Consider the following 23400-nt stretch of genomic DNA (forward strand, 5'->3'; position numbering starts at 1 on the left):
ACTGTTTCCTTTACATCTTACACCACTTTCAGTATTATTTAATCCTAGAAGAAATATCGGTTTAGGAAAATTATATACACTTTTTCCGCAGTAGGTGAAAATAATGACTGTATAATGACAAAATAGGTGTAATTTAGGATGAAGAGATTGTCTTGAGTGGCGCATGGCTTTGAACACAAGAGAATGACACAACGAAAAGAATTCTGTTTTACTTTTCCATTCAAGTTTTATTAACAGTCGTTATTTTGACATTTAAAATCAATTTCACAAAAGCTTGCTAAATTTAGGTGCAATTTTCAGTTTTAAGTTTTGAAATCTTAAAGCAAGATCACTGGTTAAAAAACTTGTTTATAATGAAGGTCGGTAGAATGAGCTTTACTAAATTCTCAAAAAAGCATCGAAGTAGATTACCTAGACAAGCTGATATTGACAAAAGTTTCCAAAATTTAATACAAATGACATAGCATAAGCATTGTAAGTTGTATATCAAAGTACTTAATAATTTTACAACAATTGCGCTTCTGAACCATCCAAAAACTGACTTGTTTTCCATAGCTGATCTGATGCAGGTCACTTTTTTTGTATACGTATATATTGTGTACCTATCCTATGAGTCCTAACAGCAGACATGGTTGCTTATCATTGCGTTAAGGCAACGTCTTAAAATCTTTTCGTGTTCTTTTTTATATTCGAAACTGTAGTCAAGTTACACAAATTTAAATTTCTTTGTAGTTTACTAACAATTGATTGTTTTATATTGTTTTACTTTACCTCTGTTTTTTGTATAGTTTTAGAACCAACTCTTACATTTCTAGTCAAATTATATCAAGCAATTCAAGTTGCAGTTAGGTGCTGATTAGATAAGTAATGCATTAATGCAATTCTGTAATGACTAAATAGGCAATTGTTGGTGAATATTTTAGGGTTCATATTTAACTTTTTTTTATACGAATCTGCTCCATGGTGTCCACTTCTGTTTACTTATCTCAGTTGGTAAGCAGAGTTACAAAACTGTGCCGTATAGCAATCAGGGATAACGGTTTTGAAGTGTGAATTTAACAACTTGTTAAAACAATCGTTTCTGCTGAAATAAGTGATGTGGTTATGGAGCTCTTTAAAATTTATTTAAATAATTAGCTCTGTGAAGGATAATGATTGATTTTAATCTCGTAAGAATTATTCAGAGAATTTTCGAATAATGGATTCTATTTATACCGTAGCCATCAGAGTATTTCTCTAATTTCAAATTATTCTAGATCTCCCCGCACTTCAATTCTATAGAATTGATGTAAAAATAAGACATATAATTCTTAACGACCTTAATTAAAACACAAGTTTTTGCAAATTGAAATTTTGACATGAATTTATTTTACCACTTGATCATCAACTTCAAAGTTAATGTTAAAATAGAGTCCGCGAAATAGTGAATATTGCCTCTCCGTAAACAAAAGTGTTTATTGGAAGCCCTCAATAAACCAAATCGCGTAGGATATTGTAATGACCTCTCTGGTTACTTGCCGGAAAGGAACAAAGGTTTCTTGTATCAGACACTATTAGGTCCACTATTGTTATTCTAATATTTAATGGCCACAGACTTCCCATTCGCAAAATGCTTATCCTTTCGGACAAGCCAAAAGCAAACAAGCGTCGTAAATCATCGCTGTTATAATCTTGAACAGTTTATTGAGGGCTTCCAGTGAACACTTGGAAGTAGGAAGTCAATGTTCACTATTTCCCGGATTCTACTCTAACTTAATCTGTCAAAATCAAAATCTTGAACTTTTAGGTAACTTAAAGACGACTGTCAATTATAAAATTGATACCAAGTTATTTGTTGTATGATGGCTTGTTATGTACTTGGAGATGATACCACTACACAAACGGGTGTAGAACTTACTCTTTTGGTGTATCAATAAGTTGATTTAAATTTTAAACCATTCAGATGTTGATGCGTTAAGCACATAAGTTACGAAGTAATCGAATTACAATGACTACTAGTATTAGGTTGTAGTTAGTTACATGTGCACTTAAGATGTGTTTATTATTAGTTGTTTTTAGCGTTACTTATGAATTCATGTTCTTGCCTACAAGTGTATTACATTATAAGTGTAAATCGTATTTATTATTGGATATCAAGTTTTCAAAACAAAATCTAGAATATAAATACTAAAAGACATTCAGTCTTTTTACCATAACCGTACGAGTAATTGGACATTTGTTGTTTTTAGTCGTACAGACACTGTGATAACAATCAAGACGCTAGACTCATTCGTCTCTAACTGGTGAGTGTTGTGATGTGGTGCATTCGCATCCGGTGACGGTCAATGGCTGGATGTTCGTTGTCTACTTCGGGGCTGTAAATTTCCGTAACTCCCCACAGCTTTGTAATCTCCGTCGCTTCCTGATTCTTGATTTCGGCTATTTATATGCAATTTTAGTAATTTCGAGATGCACGATAATTCGTCCAAAATTACAAGACAACATAAATATTTCGAAACAGGTAAGAAACCGTTTGTTACAGAAACCATTATTTTTGGTAAAACGAGACCGGGGGTTAAAATATAAAAGTTAGCATCTAAAGCCGCAAACCCTCAATTATGGTAACGTGCCCATCGTTAGCAGTGCGGTACTTTCGTTCTGTCTTTTTCTTTTGATGAAAGGAACAGCAAACACCACACGACGGGCTACCACAATGGCGGGAAAAGCGATAGTATTTGTAGTAACTGCGCAGTAGTCTGAGATGAGGGCGTTGCGGGTGTTGTGCGGTGCGGGGTTCAAGAATGCGGCCGCTGAGGCCATGCCGAGCCGATGCCGCGGCAATGACCAAGGAGTGTCTGCCGCTGCAGCGGGATATGCATACATGTATGCAGTCCGGTCCTTCCAGGAATTCTTGCCTCCTCCTCCTGCCTTCTTGTGCAGCTCTGGCGTCCGTCCGTAAGCGGTCTGTTGCACCAGCCACCACCGGCAACCAGATAATTCTCCTCTCGGCGGCTCCTCTTGTTCTTCATCAACAACAATCCACGCTGCGGCCAAAGAACGTGATGCGGCACTCGTCGATTTAGGAAGGGATACTTTTATAAAAGAAGTCTTCGACAAGCTGATTGACCTCTGCTGCATGTGTCAATTGAGCTCGAAATACAGGGATGCTCTTAAACAAGGGCTCGTATTTTCGTCTGATCTTCGGCGAATGCCGTGGAATCTTCTTGATGTTTACGTTTTCGTGGAAGTCTGCAATGATTTAAAAGAGAACGTGTTTTTATGAATAATTTTTATAGACTTCAGAATAGCTTTATCAACAACTGGCACGTTTCAATATTGAATAAATCTGACTTCCTATGGGGAGTTGTTTTATATAATTAAGTAGTATTTTTGATTATCATGTTTTGGTTTTTCTTCAGTTTGTCATCAATATTGGGTTTGAAATAAAAAGTGGTAGACATACTGTTTTGATAATTGTAGAAGTTTGTTCCGGTTTGGTTTCTTCAAAGCATCTGTGTTTAAAATCCTCCTGTCTGGAAATTTTCAGTGACCCATATTTTCTATTTCCAAAAAGTCACAGCTTATTCATGCCCATTTATATTCCACCATTGACGTGTTTGAGAATAACATGACGTAGCTCAAAATGTTTTGCTTTTTATTTAACCAAATATCAGTTTTCAACGCTACGTTATATTAAATACTACATGCACACTAACGATATCACAAATCTACTTTCATACAAAACCGCTCTGAATTCTGTATTAAGACAAATTTATTACTTGCCATAATTTCGTTTGGGCGGAAATTATTCTACTGATAATGGTTTTTCATGGGGAATTTCGTGACATTCACGATAAAATAGTAGAATGCATATAAGATAATAGATTTAAAAAAAAGTGCTAATGGCAAACAGTGCAACATATTCTACGTTAGAATAAAATATTTCACTGCTACTAATAATGACTATGATATAAAATGTTTTGTTCAATTAGTTGTATTAGCTATACTCAGTTATTTATAAATACAAAACAGAAACTTTAAGGCTGTACACAAATGGTTAAGGCGCAGTTACACTAGTCTGTCGTTTAGCAGACTGATCTATAAAACAATAACACAGTGCAATCTCCTATTATTACTAATCGTAAAAAACAAAAATTTATTTTTAATCACAAAACAAATATTTTACTCAAAAAATGGGATTCTCAGAAACAATAATTCAAATAAATAAAACCATTATACTAACCTATGTAGACTAGATTTTATTGATTTTTGTATATATTCGTTACTAATTAAATGTGCACACCTACTACATTTTGTAACAAAATCATTAACTCAAAGTTTGTAAGTAATTTGTGCTTAATATGAGCCCAATATTTTTCAATTAGGCTAAGTTTTAACGATTATAGTCTTTTTTGGTGCAATTTCTACTGAATTTTTGTGATACCAGACTGTTTTCTTGTCAAGAATAATAATTATTTTTGATATAGCTTCTACTATTATCTTTGGACGGTTGCTGAAACGTTTCGCACATTTTCGCAAGATGCTTAGTTGGGAACTTGGAATTTTGCGCAAAATTTAAGAACGAATTTCATATTCTTTACTTGTCATTTTTAAAATTAAGTGTTAAAATGCGCAACTGTGGCAACAGTATGCGATGTTCTATTTATTATTTTTATATATAGGCTTTTTCAACAGATGGAAGACAGTAAACTCCAATAGATTTGACTGTGTTACGGAAGATTGCAGTATTTAATTTATAAACCGTTCAGATGTATTGTGTAGTAAAATTAAATCCGTCAATACGATATCCGACGTTTTTCAAATCCGTTTTTCATCTGCGTTGGAATGAGTCTTCTTCCATGCTTGTCTCAAGGTAATAATGCCTTTAGAATTACACGATACATTACTTAATGACACGGTTATCACGTGAAACAAACGGCTAAGAAATGCATTTGTGAGCGAAAATTAAAGTATCATCACAGAAATTTAGACAGATTTGATTTGGATGGATACGAACTTCACGGAAACACCAACCTGATGTAGATCAAAATCAAATTAAAACAAAAAAACATTAATTTCAAAGTAAGAGACAATTACACAAATTGCCCATGTAAAGTTGTTTTGAACCAGAAATATAGTTTCGTGGGGACGGAATTGATCATTCTTTAACCATAATGGACGTTTGTGTTTTTTTATGATGGAGACAGAAGAAAGGTTTGCGGTTAGACAGCAACTTTTCTGCAATCGTTTGTGTTATTTTATGTATGCAAATTTTACTGTGTAAAATCTTGTAACTATGAGGATAAATATTTGATTTGGAATATATGTGAAGATGTTTTTTTTTTTTCCAAAACTAAGTCCATATTTTATAATTTTGGCATAATATAGGACATTAAGGGCCAGTTTATTTAATATTTTAACATTTAATGGGGCGTTCAGTGACATCTGATTGGTGTAGAGTCGGTCACGTGGTACTCTAATGCCACAATCAAATATTTAATTGAGCTTCTGTAAACCGACTCTAAGTCCTTGGTAAAAAAAAAACCCTAAATTTCTGTTTTATTCTAAACATGTATTAAGTCCAGTTAAATTTGTTCTTTGCAAAGTTAATTGGGTCAAATGGTACTCCGGGTAGTCAATCCGGGAAATTTTAGGAACTTTTGTAGCGCTTTCCCCCATCCTACAAATTTCAGGACCATTAATAATCGCAAGAGGCCTACAATACCAGTACTATTTTATCACAAATCGTGAATTCTTTTTTCTTTTTATTTCAATACCATAAGGTGTTACAAAAAGATAAAGAATTATTCAGATAGTTTTTTAATTCTCGTAACTTTTTTTTATAAAAAAAATCCAAAAACGATTCTACATCCGGTTATTTTTCTGTGGATTTTTAATCTTGAGTTTAAAATGTTCAAATTTAAGTACCACTTAACAGATCTTTTTTTGCAATTTGACAAATGGTCATTGTGGTAAATATCCATAACTTTACTAAATGTGGGTGTGTGGCCTCTTGAAAATTTGTGTCTTTTGTTTTGTCTTCGTTTTTGACATAAAAGTCCCTTCAAAACGAAACTGATCCGAATAAAAACTTCTTGTTTTTTTTTACGCACTGATTTTGTTTGTTTTGTTTTTAACTGAAACCACGTAGTTTCACCTATTTGTCTCTACTATGTCGTGGGCACAAAATAGTTCAAGAAAACAAGCTACACCGTGCCGTATACGATTTCAATCGCGAATCAATGACGCCACACCCGTAAAAGATCCCCAAGCTAATTATCTCTAGTATCACCCACATCTTCTGCGTGATACACACATCACCATTAAGTCGCAATCGAAATTGATCGTGCGCCCCGTCACAACAAATTCAAAAAGAAAATCGTAGGCGTTGCGTCATACACCTCGATTTCGTCTCATCAAAGACAGGATTCTATAGTCGGAAAAGGATAGCGACCGACCGCGTCGGACAAATGGAATTCGTAAGCTGCAGGCCGACACACAAATCATCAGGTTGTGTGGTGTGATGCTTTCCCACGGTGTTCGCCCCACGCCGTGTCGTACCCCTCGTCCCGTTTATCCCGGCTTCAGCGAAAACGACAACAACCGGAGGCGCTAACATCGACAATGGTCTGATGGCTTCTTGTGAAAAGAACCAACACTGTTTGTTTCTCTACTTGGTAGCATGAAGCGCCAGTGCATTCTTATTATAACGGACGACTTTTTGTTTTTCCAGAATGTGTTTTTACTTTTTTTAGTGATAACGTGTAGTAGCTGGTTAACTTCGTGCAGCTTTTTCTTCTTTTGCTGAAGTATTTTCAGCGTTTACACCGAAACTGAAAGCACCAGGTAATTTCGTGGAACACTATGGTACAGGGTGCTGTCGGTACCATTTCTTATTGTTGTGATCTTGAAACCCATAAAAGGTACGAGGTAGGTTGAAGCAGAAAAAGTTGGGCTGTTTCGGAGCGGTCCTTCGACTGTGAAAGAAATTTTAGATTGAAATACAATTAAAAAGCAATATAGCGGGATTATTAAACAATTAAGTAAAGTCTGTTTAAAAGGGGAGAATTTACAAAGCAGTTTTCTAGTCGGTCGCATTAAACTAAAATTAAAATAAACACCAATCTTTAATGGCAGTGCAAAGACAAAACATAAATACGTTTGTGTGTACAATTTGCTTTATACATTTCTTGTAAATAAATAAATCTATGTATATTAACTGGAAAGTTGTAAATATATACGTTTATATGTACAGTACGCTAATTGTGTTAACATATACAACATAGATCATTTTCACGATAAAATATTTATAACTTCTTAGCTTTCTTACAAAAATTTCTCCCTGCTTCCTCATTCACAGTTGATAAGTTTTTCTGATAAATCTTTCTTTGAAAAACATGAAAGTTATTAGCAGTCGAGAGATCAAGAAGTGCATCACCAGGTGACGAATTTCGATACTCACTCTTGCATTTCAATGTATTGAGTTGTGGTTTAATTTTTGTTTTTCTTTTGCTGGCTAAACCTTGCTGGTTTTAAATAAATCCTCTGAAAACGGTGCTTCCCATAAATAAATTCAAAACACAAAACCTGCTTATTTCTCACTTCGACGTGGATATTTTGCACGAATATGTTGCAGAGAATCTTACCGGCTGCTTTAGGATTGATGTCAGTCGATGTTCAACATTTACAGACAACTCTGCTCTGATTGTTCATTGCAGAGTCAATTTACAGCTTGTTCGTACCTCGGAGCTCGTTACAAATGCATGATGACGTAGCTCTCTTGACTACAAAGTTATGTTAACGTCAGCCAACCGTTTTGTTTATACCTTGCAGAAACTGTAAATAAATTTCTTCATTCGCTGCTGTTGAGAAACAGTGGTGCAGTTCTGCGGCTGTTATTATAAAGTTAATGCTAATGAAAACTAATATTTTCTTGCGAAATTAAGTACGGAACCAACCGTTTGCTTTTACCCCCTGAGCATATTATATTAAAAAATTAACTAAACGTTATAGTTTACCTTAGAACCTACATAAGGAAATCTTTTGAAATTTTTGTAATATAGTGTATAACATTATTTCGAAATGACCTATTTATTAAAAAAATACGTAAAAGAACGCATAAATAACCCTTTATTGAAAAATATGCTCCAACTTGATTGTGCTTTGGAGGTGAGGGAAGTTCTCTGTAAATAATTGTTTATGTTTTTGGTTTTACTAAAGTGTTTTCAAAAAATCAGTGTGTTCTATCTATCAAACACACTGATTTGAAAAATATATCTGCAGCCGTAAAAAAATTAAAAGCATGTAATATGTAAGATCTGTTTATACAGGATGTTTAAAAAATGGCGCACCAAGTCTATGACACTTGTTCAGGACCATATAGAGCAGAAAAAAAAATTAATTATTTTGTCCAAATGTAAAAGATATAAGCTTTCAAAGTTTAACTTTTTTATCGAAATTTCACAACATTTTAATTCACTACTTTGTGTTGGGTATCTGAAATCGATTGGACTTTCAATATTGAAAATAATTTTGGAGACATCTTGTCTTTATCCATAAATTTCTTCATTTTATAACATTAAAAAACCTTAAAAATTGTTTAATATGGAAATTTTCAGTTTTTTTTATCTAAATCGATGTTTTGTTTTTGTAAGTGAACGTCAAATTGACGTAAAGAATTGTTTAATTTTTTTTTTTTTTAAATTAGACTTGTGAATGCAATCATGATTGAGTTGGTGCGCCATTTTCTGAACATTCTGTATATATATACAGGGATATAAAAACCAATATAATAACATGCGTCAATGGTCCTGATTCAGTCTACTATGTACCTTTTACGGTTTTTGTGATTTCAAAATAGTGAATATAATTTAAGCAGTAACATAAAAATCAAAATATAATAAAACAAAATCTTGTCAAATGACAATGAGGTTTCATGACGTAACTAGCATTTTGTGAATAGCCTGTGTACGTGTTTTTTTTTTCCAAGATTATTAGATTGCAAGTCTGTCTTTTACAGGAATTCTTAAATCATCAGTGATAAAAGAGCCACATACCGACCTGTGATAGAAATATATGAACATTTGAGCGTTGTATAAAATCTCTTAGGTCACTTCGTTATCCCATAATGCAAACAATGCTTTAATATTTTTTATGTGTTGAAAATAGGAACAAGTAATGCGGGTCAGAAGTACAAAAAATATTTTTTGGTAGCATTGTCGTAGAATAAATGAGAATATTCAGCAGGTAAGAAGTTCGACATATCGCCATATTTGTTCCGATAATAAAGGGTCTTCTCTACTGAATAAATTTACGCAACTAGTTTTGTGAGTTTAAACATTTTTAACGTATTGATACGGGTTTTTAATAATATTACTGGCATCAAATGTCTAAAAAAAGAAATAGACATTAAAAATTCCATAAATAAGTACAGCCGTAGACAATTACTTTCTTCCTTTAAAGTTTACCGTTTTTTATTCGATGACAAGACTTCGTTTTCTCGCTGTAAGCAATTTGAATCCTTGCTAGTGTTCATTACGTCGTCGTTTATGGAAACTACCAACTAGAATCAATGTAACCGACTGTTCCAGCCTGGATGACAGCAATTTATTGCATATCTGTTTGTGTCAAAATAAGGTAAAACTACCACTTCTATAGGCATTCTTGTTTGGCTAAAGATCGTTTTTTATCGAGCATCTGGAACATAAACCTGCTTGTTAAAACTTGTGGATCTTTTCACATCTTTTCAAAACATGAATACGTCTCATTTTTGGAAAATTAAAATTTTACGTTTATCAACTTGTTTCAATGGCGTTGAGAATTTTAATATTCTAAGAAACTGCGCATGTGCAATGGATTGTAGCCAATCAGAATATATAAGACATTGCTCCAACTCCATCTATGTATAAGATGTTTATGTTTTTAGAGGATCTTTTCTCGTTTAGTTATTTTACAACAAACACGTAATAATACTCTTTCAAAACCTGAACAATGAACCTACCGTTCCTATAGATTAGAAAGCACGTATCTGGAGGCTGCTTTTTCAGTATACTTTAAAATTTGCTATAGTTAGCCGGAGGCGGAGCTAATTAGTTACTCTTCATGTAGTAGTTCACTTGGAGTAATTATTTTTATTCTTCGACACGTTGTTTGTTGCATCTGGATATTTTTCGATTCTTTTCTAAATTGAGAGTAAGGGTCACAGGTGATGTCACAGAAATTCGAAATTTTTGTTCTAGGTTGAAAGTCAGTTTTGAATTAGATTTTGACTTGATCTAATTTAAACCTAAAAATATTTAGAGTAAAGTTTAAAAATCAGTTTAAAGTCGAAAACACATTTTGTACAACTTTGTGTTGTCCCCAAGGATGAAAGTTGATAATTGCTCAAATTGTAGAAACAAAATGAAGGCACCATTTACTGCCATTTTTTGTAATACTAATTTACCGTATTAGAAAACGTGGAATTAGGAGCATTACAGTTATGTATGGAACACGATAATCCGATATTATTGAAAATCCAATAAATTTATTGATCAACCTCACAGGTGTTATATTTTATGAATGCTAATTACAAGTGTTAGCATTTAAAAAGGTACTTATTATTCAAATATCAGTGATTATTTGTTTTTCTAGCATTGTTTGTTTTTTTTCCATGTCGTAATCGTCCTATCAAGAAAACATGTAAACTTTCTGCAAAAAGTAGTTGTTTGTTTTTTATATTAGGGTTGGATTTGTTGTGATCACCGAGTTAGAATGGGTTCATCAGTTCAATAACCACGCACTAAGTGTAACATTCCATCGGTATCTCCTTGAACCAGCGTCCTTGTGGTCGGTGCATTCGCGGGGTCGCCGGACATTCCTTCCATTGAGGAATGCCCCTCGGGCCTCTCGATGGACACAAACATTCTGCCCGCTCCCCTCGCCCTTTTGAACTGTTTTCAAGCTCGCGCCATCCGCAATACTACCTGAACAGGATTTTGCACACATGTAAACTCGAGCAAACCTTCTGCATACTCTGGTAGTTTTATTTATTTCATTACACTGGAATTATCATGTTTTTTATTCGAATGAGAACGAGCCGCCGGAAAAAGGTTGTAATTACAAGGTACTTGTTTGTGGAGCGGTGTTCGTACTTATTTATCTACCACGGCACCCTACCATCAAAACCAATTTTCGTCAGATTGATTTTGTCATCTCATCCCAAGACGATTGTTTACCGACGATGACACACGTAGATGGAAGAATTAAACGACTGGATTTATGAATGAACATTGTATTCAAAATGTTATCAAGGTTAAGTGATAGGAAGTTAGAAGTAAACGTTAACACTGACGAAACACGATTGTGTTTTCACAACATGCTTTTTTTATTGAAAGCGTATAGTATGCTGATATTGACACTTGTTTACTTAAAAATACCTATTTTGAAGTTATTATCACAACAGTTTGTTATTCCAACTTGTAATTTGTTTGTAAACCATTGAGATGTTTGTGGGAAACTTTGTTTTTTTACTTCTCGAGTAATAGGTGAGAAAGGTATTACAAAAGGTTCATTTTGACGAATGTTTAGTTTCACGTTTGGCGTTTCACGGGTCGTAGAATACGAAAACCGAGGTTTCTCTTTTTCGTTCGCCTGAACTAAAATATATCACAAAAACGATTGTTTCTAATACCAGAAATGGACTTTCTTAAATTCAAAATTACATCTTCTGTAATACTTATTATACATATCAAAATTAATAATTTATTCCCACTGCAACGTTGATGTCCGTTTAACAATTTGTTTGGTAAATATTATTTCAAAAGCATGTTTTTAAATGCCACTACGTGTGAATTAATTATCCTACAGTTGCTTTTTATTCCACCAACTACGCAAAAGACCCGTGCAACGGCGAGCGAAGTTGTCTGTAAATAACTTCTTCGATTTTAAATTTTTTATTTTCAATTAATACGTCCGTGTTTCATGCAGTTACTCAACGTCTGAGTATTATTTGCATGGTTAACTATCGTTCTGAAACGAATACTTTGTTGTAAGGAAGGTAATAATATGCGGTAAACTCGTTCGGTGAAGGTACATTCTTCGGCTTCTAATCACAGGGCGGTAACCATCCGATTGTAATGGAGGCCCGTTCTGATTTCAGCATGATACTTTTCACGTCTCACGTCGTCGGCTCCGATCCTCGGGGTGGGGAATCCATAACGAGCTTATTTTGTGTAAAGTCGCTAGATAAGTGGGAGCACAATAATTTATCTGTCGGATTCATGAATGAGGTAGTAGAGGAATAGCGCGATTTTTATTGAATGAACGTTGAGCAACATCGCTTTATCTGACTGACAAGACACCGCACATATGGGTCATTCCACGTCAAAGTGACGTATTAGTAATTATTTACGCCATCGCGTTTGGACGTGTGCAGTTTCCAAAAGATGTCAATAGTCGTTCGTTTCAGCGATATTTGAGGAACAGCGTTGATTGAGCCATCAAAAATGGCTCGTGGTCAAAAGGATATTCCCAGTAATATCAATTAGATTAATTAACGGGTCCCCTGTCACCAACGAATGAACACCAAGAGCGGTAATGGCGAGTGCATCGGTGGCATTGACCCAGGGGCCGCCCAAGTTGAATGCGTTCAGAGCTCTCTGTTATATAACGGGGTTCTTATTGTACACAAGCGACGCCGTACGCCAGAAGGCGGCGCTACAGACCTTGAACCCCCTTGACTTCTTATCGATTTCCACCTAAATCTTTATCATGTCTATGTGAAGGACCGCTCTCAGAACTGCGTCCTGCCTATTTTGTGTCTACAGACTGGTCCATTTGAGCCATGTCTTCAGATGCTTACTTAGGGTTGGATACATACCACAAGCAAGATAAACTCACACTTTATGTCTCACAATTTCTGGAAGTAGTTATGAAATGGGTGCTTTAAGTTAACAACGCGTAAAAATTTGATAAGTTGTTTTTTTTTACGTCATTTGCTTGGAATGAGGAAAACTCCGCCCGACTTGTGAGGGAGTTATTCAGAGAGAGTTTTACGATTTTTTAGCTCTTAGCAAATGCTTTAAATGTAATGTAAAGTGATGTGTTCCAACTCACTTTTCATTGAGAAAATTGTAGTCAACAGTGAAACCAGTGCTCAAGGTAACTGCTTCGAGGCATCCGACGAGGAAACGGAGACGCAGGGATGTGTAATTCTTTCTTAAGTAGACACGTCACATTCCATCGTTCCTTCTGCGAAGATCTAAGCAAAGGGCTACCAAACTATGCATAAAGATAAATTTTTCCAGCACAGTCCAGCAATATTCAGCTATATTTAAACGCATTTCATCTCAAAGTAAATTCCAATCTTAATTCAAAATCCGTTTCAAATTTAACTCCAAATATTGTTTATTTATGATTTTCATATTTTTACATCATAATATGTAATTACAAACAATGTTTCGCCGTTTGGAAAGAAGAAACATTATTGATAAAAAATAAAGTTCTGTACTTCTCTGTTTTACTGAATAGTAGCAAGTATACATACAAAAAGAAGAAAGATTTTACATATCTTCAAACTAAAGTCCAGTGTTCTTGGCTCATCGTTAAATCTCAAGTTTCTTATAGATCTATCGCATCAATGTGGCTCAAAGTGTCATTGTTTTAATGCTCCTTAATTTGAGGATTAACATAAATTTGAATCTAGGGCCGCAACGTTGTAAGTGCATAAGCATTTGTGTCAGATTATGGGTTTCTCATTTCCTTGATGGAATAAAAAGACTTCTTTCTTATTCTAACCTTCAGATTGAGGTTTTATTCGAACTTACTGCTTGATACTATTTTTACCTGGAAAAAGTTTTAAATTTAATAAAAATGATGCTCGATTGCTGATTCAATAAATGCACTACTCTTGAAACTAACTATCCAAAGGTGATGGATTTATATCTTAAACCAAATTCTGTGTTGTGTCTCAATGAAGGACAGCCGTACCCAAGAACTGTAAAGTTTCCATGCATCAAAATTGATACCAAGATTTAAACAATTACCAGATGTGAACATACAAAAAAACTCATAGTTAAAAACGTGGCCGAATTAGATGGTGAATTTAGTTTCAGAAAATATTTAATGAGAAACGCTACAGTATTCTATAGGTTATATTAATCGGTTCTCGAATTATATTTCGGGCACTATGATTCGTAATAGTTCATTGTGGGAATTCAGTAATAATGTACGATCCAGAAAAAAAAGCTAATATTCTATTCTGGAATCTCTTCTAATCGTACTCGTCGCTATGGTGATGTGCAAAGTGTTTCACTGGCAGTTAATTTTAGCTGTGATCGTACAATTATTATGTTCTTACCGAATAACTATTATTCTTTTTAAATGAACCAACGATTGTAAACCATTTACTAACTAACTTCACTTTAATTTGATAGTCTGCTTACCAATGTAGGTAGCTATAATGTTCGATTAGAAAGACATTGAAGGCATTAAGCAACTATTTGACGTCGTTTTTTATTGATCGTATTTTATAGAGAAATGATCGCATAATAAATAAATACTTACAATATCGTACTCGTACGCATGCTATTACGTTTTATTATGGGAAATTTCGGAACAGGAAACACTACATTAATTTCTTATATATATCACCGTAACTAGTAAAAACTTTGTTTTACGTTGTATATTATAAGTTTGTACTATCGATTACCTGTGTAGGTACACATAAAACTTTTATTTCATGCAATTATGTCTCGCGCTAATGTGCAGTTCACTGCATTACTTCTGCTGCATTAGTTTGAGTCAAAATTTCGTCACTTTACTCTACTTTCGTCTCCTTTTTTCATTTTTAAAATTTAGACATAACGTTTGATTGTCTTCTGTTTTATTTGAATCTGACATTCGTGTTGGAGCTATAAAACCATCGATGTTACCTTTTTAACCATTACTTTTTTACAACAGTTGTGGTTTTATTTCCAGAATAAGGTTATTTTCTATCCATTTTTTTAAGTGGAGGCTTTTTGCTGTAAAACAGGTTTATTTGTGGTTTCTGGAAAGGGACAACGTGTAGCAGCGTTTACTTCGAAATGATGATGTTTTTCTTTGTACAAAATATCAATTTGAAAAGTTTTATAGAATTACAAGTAATACCCATCGAAGAAAGTACAAAATCTTTGAAAATTTAAGATTCTTAGTAACTTTTAATTGAGAAGACCGGTGTTGCCAATATTCTTCGTAATTTTTTCTTTCGAATGTTCTTATTTGATTTCAGCTCGTTGGCAACTTGGTAAGATAAAAACATGACACATACATGTATAATTTGGTTTTTGTGATTGCGTTTTCACGCTTTAGCAGTCCTTGAAGTCAGTTTTGATGTAAATTTGGTATAATTGTGTACCAAAAAATTCCATCGCACTGATTTCATTGCCTTTTATTGCTAATAGTTTTGTAATATATTTAGATCACTGTGTTCTATTGGCGGTTCAGTGTGTCTTATAGGGGGGAGCGTTGATTAATAGGAAATACCAAAACCGCGAATAATTAGGATTATAGTTAATCAAATCAGGCGGGAGTTTGAGACGCCAAAACTATCAGCTTATGGTTGGTGTTTCTATATTGAATTTAACAGAATATTTTTTCGGTTCAATTGGAGAGTACCTAACCAAAAATATTCCAGTTAAATTTAAAAAAACGAGGAAATTTTACTACATTGCGATTTATGTACAACTTCTACATAGAATAGTCGCAACAGAAACTTGAAATTACTTTTGTATCGAAAATATTTAACCATCGTCGAAGAGGTGTAACTGCGAACATCCTGTATACCTCGTCGGCTGTGGAATGTGCCAGCTTTTAACCTGCCGATGTGTTTGGACCTCTTTTCTCGGAATTGACCGCTCAGGTTGCTTCTACGAGTCGTGTTTTCGGTACGTCTATGGAAAATAATTATGTTGGATGCCCACACACCAATTTTCCCAAGTTCGTAAAGTACAGTGACGTAACGATGTGGCGCCTTTTGACGTCACGTAACGAACGCACCGAGCAGTCATTGATCGGAACGAGCGTGAAGGCTGTTTTGAATTATTTCAATAATACTGGGTATTATTCATTATCGATGATTAATTCGAATAGCTGCGAACGCGATAATTTGTGATGGAAAAAAAAATGATTTGTTTGGAGATCGGTGCGCCCGACGGGAATATTGAATGAATTATTCTATTTGTAATGTGTGTACGTTTTGTAATTTGTAAGTTCCGACAATGTGAACGTATTTAGTAAAGATTTAAATCGTAGCCTTTGGATTCCGAGTATACAACTTCCGGGCGAGTCCAAAATAAATGCCGGGGTGGCACCGGCCCCTTCCACAACAAGACTACTGCGCCATCTCACCAAGTCCCGCCGTTTCCTTCAGTCGTTTCGAATGTTTGAGTAGGGAGTGTGGTTTCGCGTTGTTTACTCGCTGAAAAATATTTTTTCCACGTTTTTCCCCCGATTCCGACACGATGCCAATGGAGGTTGTACCGTTTTCGGACCGTTTCGGTGACGAAACTTCGTATGACATAACGAGAACCAAGTGGACTGAGGATGATCAGTGCAAAGTGTTGAAACAGGATGTGGTGTCTGAAACCCTGACAAACACGTGTACGCGACACATGATTCTGACAGGATGCTACATCGGCGGCACAGGAAACTATTTGTTATGCTCGTTCGAGGTAAGATGTTTGTGTAACGACGGACGATCTTCAACTCGAACGGATTAATAAAACGTGGGCATTCGTGGAATCCGGCGGCGATTTTCGTTTTCTCGGTCGAATGGGGGCCATCGGGCGCGATCCAGTTGCCTGGGCAAAGGAATTCGCCAACGTGTTCGCGGATGGCACAGATGTGTATGTATGTATAGTCTTCCGCGTTGTAATTGGAATGCGCGCGGTCCGTTATAACGCAAACAAAACAAACCTTCCGCTCTCTTCGTACCCGCGACCGGCCAACGGCGGACCGTTTAATTGCGCATAACTGGCATATTTGTGCGGCGATGTCGTCGCATTTCCCCGGAGAACCGCACATGAGATCGCCTAATTGCGTGAACGCGGCCGACGCACATTGTCATGATGTTGCAATAATTAGGCGGCGATGACGGCGCGCACGGCCTACTATGATGACGCACCACTCGGTTCTTCATTCATAAAAGTCGTCGACGGTGCGGCCCGTTGCTGCACTCGCGCGCACTCCTCGCTGCATTTTTGCGATTCGACGACGGTATTTGAGGACGGACGTCGCATTTGGACGGTCGATCCTCGATCCGCGCCTTCTCACGCACCGAAAGGTCGTCCATGTTTGATTTCTGCGTATCTACCGTGACGACGACCTCGTTTCCGCGGCCGGCCTTGGTGTACCGTACGTCTCTTCCGTCTTGTATCTCATTCACAGACAAGTGCGATTATAATTATTGCGACACATCGTCGTCGACTGTCAAGCTCAGCTCGCGACCGATGATGATGATGATGATGACATTGTTCTATTAATGATGGCCGAACGAAACAGTGCCGGCATGATTCACGACGGGACGATTTCGGCCAAAGTGATAGATGACGTGTCGACGATGACATCGTCACATTCTTTCGGAACTCATCGACAATTTTGATGTTATTATTTCAGCCTGCATAAAAAGGAACGTAAAATGAACCAACTAGTTCGCACGACTAGTGAAGTCTTAGGTCAATGAACTGAGGAATTCCAAGAATTTCACTGGGATTCTCATGGAAACTGGACACTTTTTTCTTGTTTAATTTGAATGGATCGTCAAATTTACAGATACAGATGAAAGTTTGTACGTGCCCGATGACTAGTGCGCGTTTTGCTGATGATAGACAGCAATTGTGCTGATTAATATCGATGAATTTAAGTGCGTGCAACCAAAATTCGACGGTTTTACTTGCAACTTTGATCAAACTGAAGTTGATAACATTATTTGTCTCCAGTTCAAAATTACGGTATCTCTTAAAGTGGAGAACATTTTCGGGATTTTGGTAAAATGTGTTTATAGAATAATCATTTCACATTTAATTGGAACAAAACGTTTCGGTTTAGTCCAGATTCTATTGGTTGTAACGTATCTGAACTTCGTCCATAACTGGAGTTTGAGAATTATTTATAAATTATTGAATGTTTAAAAAATGTAATAAATACTAAAAATTCTAAATTAAAATAAAATACAAGCAACATAAATGACTCCGGATCCTGCACCCGCTTACAAGATGTTTGTACAAATTATTGATTTATGATAGTAGAAACTTATCATACAGAATTTGGAAAATTATACCTAGCGAAATTTTTGGTAGACTACAACGTAAAGTAAAAAAATTCACATAATCCTAATCTAAACATCTAGGGTGAAAACTCAACACGGATTTATATATCACAATGAACGAATATCTTCTTTTATAAAACTAAAAATAATATTGTAAATTTTGGAGATGACACAGATGCCAAACAGACAGGCGGGAACGGGAGATCACTTTTTTGTACTCTAGGGGTCATGAAACGTCGAAAAAACATGAAAGTAGCAAGTCACCCAATGGACTCGATTACTATACTTCCCTAGTTTTAGCGGCGTAAATAACACCTCCCCAGCCCCTGCGTCAAGAATTTGCGCTCCCAAGTGCGAACAATGTAAAATATGTTTCAAACAGATAACTAACGGGAAAAATGTCGTCTCAACATTAATAATAAGCTTAAGTTCAAGTGTTTGCCTTACGACATTTGCATTGTGATGACGTCATCAACATAGATAATATTAGTTATGCAACTGTCAGTCCGCGTGCTGATACCTCAGTTGCAACCCCACGGACGGTTATATCCTCTGGTAAAATGCTATTATCCTGTGGTAATTTTTTTGCGAAAATTTGGACGTTTAAGAAAACAACTTAAAACAGATTCGTACACCACAAGCATAGGATCTATTGTTGTTTAACATTTAAATCCTTTTAAAGTAGAATTTTTGAATGAAGAATCCTTCGGTCAGTGTACATCAACATTTTTAGAACTGAGTAAGTTGTTATAAATCGTAATCATATTAACCAAATCATTGCCCAAATTAAGAAAAATCGATTTTCAGAACCACGAAATTCCATCCTAATTTCCAAAATTTTGTATAATTACTATAGTTTTAGCACTTTTTATAAAATTTGGCTGAATTTTGGTAAGACAAAGTATGTATTCTCTCTGCACTAACCCACAACTGCGACACACTTATTTCTGGTTACGAAGATCTTTGATAGTCGACCAAATGCATCATATTGTCAACTGCTTTCTTATTTGAGACCATCTTTGTATTTATTCATAAACATACTGTTTATGCAAAAAAAAATAGGCAAATTCATCTGCATGTTTGTCGAATATTTTCAATCTATGAATATAGGACCTTTTTGTTCAATTATCGTCAAAAAATTGAATATTACACTACCATTTTGTATGCCTTTTTTCAACAAATTAGTGTAATATTGTTAACAAATAATCTATATACGTACAGACCACATAAAGTTCGCAAGTTTATCGTTAATTGTGTTATATTTTATAACCAGAGAAAGTCTTTTTGTACTTGTCTCCCGTACAGACACATTTCTAATACATAAACCACTTATAACATGGTTACACTGATAACGGTTTCTATTATTCTGTAATAAATCTAGGCTCGTATAAAAATTATGATTACTAGAGTAAAGAATAATTCCTTTCGATAAATCGAAGACCTTGGATTTGATTCATGAATCGTGACCGACTAACGAGATCTACTGTACGATGTTTGAATTTTTACAGAAAGGAAATATCTAAGAAGCCGACTGGAAAAATGATAATTTGAGATCTTGTTTCTTTTTCTATGATTTTGGAAATGGAAGTCCCAGAACTTTCGAAGGAAACGTTAACCGTTAATCTCGCAGTATCAGATACATACATGCACGTTATAAAAATATACAATCGTTTTCGATTTCAAAGCAGATAGAAATGCTCTATGGTATATATTGACAAGACAATACAATTTAATAAAATTGTTTAGTAGTCTTCACTGCAGTGTCAGTGGGTGAAGTTCGAAATTCAATATCGATTCGGCTAAATATTGTCTAGAGTAGAATATTGGAGGTCTTGATTTTCTCTGACAGTATTAATCAAAAGCAAGATGAACGACATGTCGTTTTGCCAGTCATCAATTTTTCAACAGAAATATAATATTGGTTGAAAAATGTGTTAAGGTTAGTCGTGTCTTTTGTTGGTGCCTGTAACATAAATTATTAGCAATTCTTTCAATAATTAAAAACGATTGTCTTATATAGTAAATGAATGCTTACGAACACGTGATTTTTTTAGTGTGACCCTTATTGGTTTTTTTAAGGGCTGTTAAAACTATAAAAATGTGTATTCCTATACTACTTGATCAGTCACAGTCAACCTGATGTGTACGTATATTTTTATTGAGCCACATTAAACATTAAATAGTTTATTGATAACTCACACTGATTAACGAATCACCAGAACGAAGAGGTTAATGCTTTTCAGAAACATTTAACAATATCTGTGCCCCTCCATCACTTTTTGTATGATGTTAAATTTTTTAAAGTCACTGCAATGAGGAAAACGGTCCAACAACTTTAAGAAAAATTCTATTGGCTGTAGAAACAAATTAAAACGAATTTTATTTATTCATACCTGTGTCATGGGCAATTTACCGCTACCGGTTCCTTCGCAAGTTCTAGGACACCGTGTATATGTATAAATATATATTTCTTTTAAACACGTTTAACGTTGTTTTGCTTAGGGGTTTTAAACTACGGTATTTGGTTTGTGGTATTTTACTACTGAGCGAACGGAAGGTTGTTGACTGGTCGTGTTGTGATTCTGTCTGAGGCCTGCATTCTTTCAGCAGGTCATACCATCATGTCTCATGCTTTAGTGGTAAACCGCTCTGCTTATGCTTCTACAATGTTACTTTAAAGTGCTGTGTGTGGGACAAGTATTTGTAGAGGGTTTTGACACTTTTACAACTACTGTTTTTAAGTGTTTGAAGTACGATAACATTGTTCTACCTACCCTCCCTTCATTTCATATTACTGCCCATGAAAAGCTTAATTTTTTTTAGGTGGTACAGAAAATGATCTTGAATTTGCTGCATTTGTAACGCAATTAATATTAACAGAAAGTAAGATCGGTTTACAAAAAAAGTGCTTATAAAAGTGAATTATGTGATTGATCTTAAATATAACTTTTAATTTTTAAACGAAAAATAAATTGATTCCAGGACAAAAAGTGTAAGACTCTAGTTACAGTTTTTAAAGAATGTATAATACCTAGTCAAATATTTGTTTCAAATTTCTATTGCTTCCTGTGAGATTCTTATCTTTTGACCATGAAATACTTTTCCCATTTGTAATTCATTTTTCGAATTAATTGACCGCCATTAACTTTCGTTTAACACAAATGAAATGAAACTTTTGGAAAATCGGAATTTGGTTAAAAAAAAAAAGGGAAGTAAAAATTTTAATCTTGGTTCTCGATAAACTAAATCAGCTTCAAATAGGAACTGTGATTATATACGTATGTGTTCTATAAAAATACATATTTTTAGACATTATAAAAAATTTTGATATTAATTATACTTATTGAGGGCCAAATATACCAATAATAATAACATAAGACCCGAAAACTTGATGCAAATTGCAAGCAAAATCAGGAAATTTAAAGACTGCTGTTGTTATTTAGATTTTTATTGTTTTCTATACAGTTAGTGGTTGAACTAAAGTAATTGCTGCAACTGTAAAATCACCAATATAAGTAAGATGAGCTAGACAAAAGTTCAGTAGTTAATTGCTGTCAAGAATATTTATTTATTCTTTAGACAACTACGTATTTAGGACATTGTAATTTTGCAGTGATATCATTCTTAATTCATTTCACATTGGCATGTAGCATTGTCATACCTTAATAAGTTATTCTAGCTAATTCTAAATTTGCATTCCTAACATATTGGTGACGCCAAGATATAGCATTCAAGACAATGTTAACTGTTTTTGATATTAGATATACTGTTAAATTGCGAATCGTTTCTACGTTGAATCATCGGTCATTGGCAGTTGCCTTCATTGCATTAGATTGTTTCGTTTAAAATGGCTGCCATTTAACTTCTTCCATTTTTTCGGAAATTGATGTGATATACTGTACACCTGGCTAGAGGGTTCGTGCCTCCCCATTGGCTAAGCTTGTCCAGCTACCCCACACATGTATATACACGAGAGCAAACCAAATTCACTCTTACCCCTAGTTTTATGTCGTAATTGAATGATGACGGCGAGTCGACATGCCCCGAAGCACTGTAATAATTGCAGTCTAGGTTCTTGAATTGCCAGTTTTCGATGATGCTGTTTTTCCGGATGGAAATTTAATCGGGTGTCAAAACTAAATTACACTGAACGAATTGCATTCGGAGCCAAATTAGGCATTAAATCTTCTGCATTCATGCTAATACATGTGGTTTAAAATGATTTTAATTCGTATATAGCTGCAGGTGTTTGCTTGTGAATAGTTTGTTTATTCACTGACATTTTCGAGGACCCTACGTATTACAGGTACAGTTTGATAACTATAGTTGAAGCGGTTGGAAATTTATATATGCATTTACTCCAGCAGGTGAAGCCACTTTAAGTTCAATAAAGAACACTTCAACGTCGAATTTTCTCAGATTGAAAGATAATTTGAATCGATTGGATTTAGTTTATTACATAGGTACAGCTTTTTCGTAACAATGGTGATCAGTCTGTAATCTTACCTAACCCTATACTGAATAAAAAATTACTACAAATTTTCTAACAACGCAGTTAGTTAGATCTAGTCTTATTGCCAAGTTGTTACGATTGAAAAACGGTATTTCCAAAAATCAATAAACACAGATTATTTTTTCGTGTTCGTCCAACAAAAGATCTTGTAAAAGTAACAATATATGTATTCACATGATTGTTGGAAAGACTAGGGGGACTACACTGTTTGAAATGATACACAATATATTAGTTTTCATTCTGTGCCACTTTGTCTTCAAGAATCAATGAATTTCAAGCATTTTAAGTGGATTTCGTAATTATTTTTAGTAATTCTATTTTGACTATTTTTTGTTCATTCATATACGAGTTTCCAATTTGTTATTAACCTACTTTTTGATGTTAATATTAATTAACTTCGAAACCACCCTCTGAAACCGGAACTAGTCCTTAAAGCAAATACAGAAAATGAAACCAACTTATCAGTTTTGACAAATCGTTTTATTAGGAATGTAGTTAAAATTTTTATGATGTATTTTAAACCAGTTGTCTTTGATGTGATACATGGTGCAGTTCTTCAAATCATCTATTTTATCACGAGTTAAAACTGTTTGAGGGATTTAATCAATTTTTGATGCTGATT

At 34.8% G+C, this 23400-nt stretch overlaps 1 protein-coding gene across 5 annotated transcripts in view; it reads left to right on the forward strand.

Moving 5' to 3' along the window:
• LOC135128070 (serine/threonine-protein phosphatase 4 regulatory subunit 1-like) overlaps positions 1–23400 on the forward strand; it is a 74222-nt gene that overhangs the window by 17509 nt on the left and 33313 nt on the right. Inside the window, exon 1 of one of the 5 annotated variants that reach the window (XM_064054890.1) lies at positions 16397–16670. The exons of the other annotated variants lie outside the window; for them this stretch is intronic. The gene's annotated coding sequence lies outside the window, so the exon portion shown is untranslated. Of the gene's footprint in view, positions 1–16396; positions 16671–23400 lie in introns of those variants that run through there. 5 annotated transcript variants of the gene reach the window in all.

Source organism: Zophobas morio, unplaced genomic scaffold, assembly GCF_036711695.1.
Source record: "Zophobas morio isolate AGI-343-1 ecotype UQ-CSIRO unplaced genomic scaffold, CSIRO_AGI_Zmor_V1 ptg000012l, whole genome shotgun sequence".
In the NCBI taxonomy this organism is placed as follows: Eukaryota; Metazoa; Arthropoda; class Insecta; order Coleoptera; family Tenebrionidae; genus Zophobas; species Zophobas morio.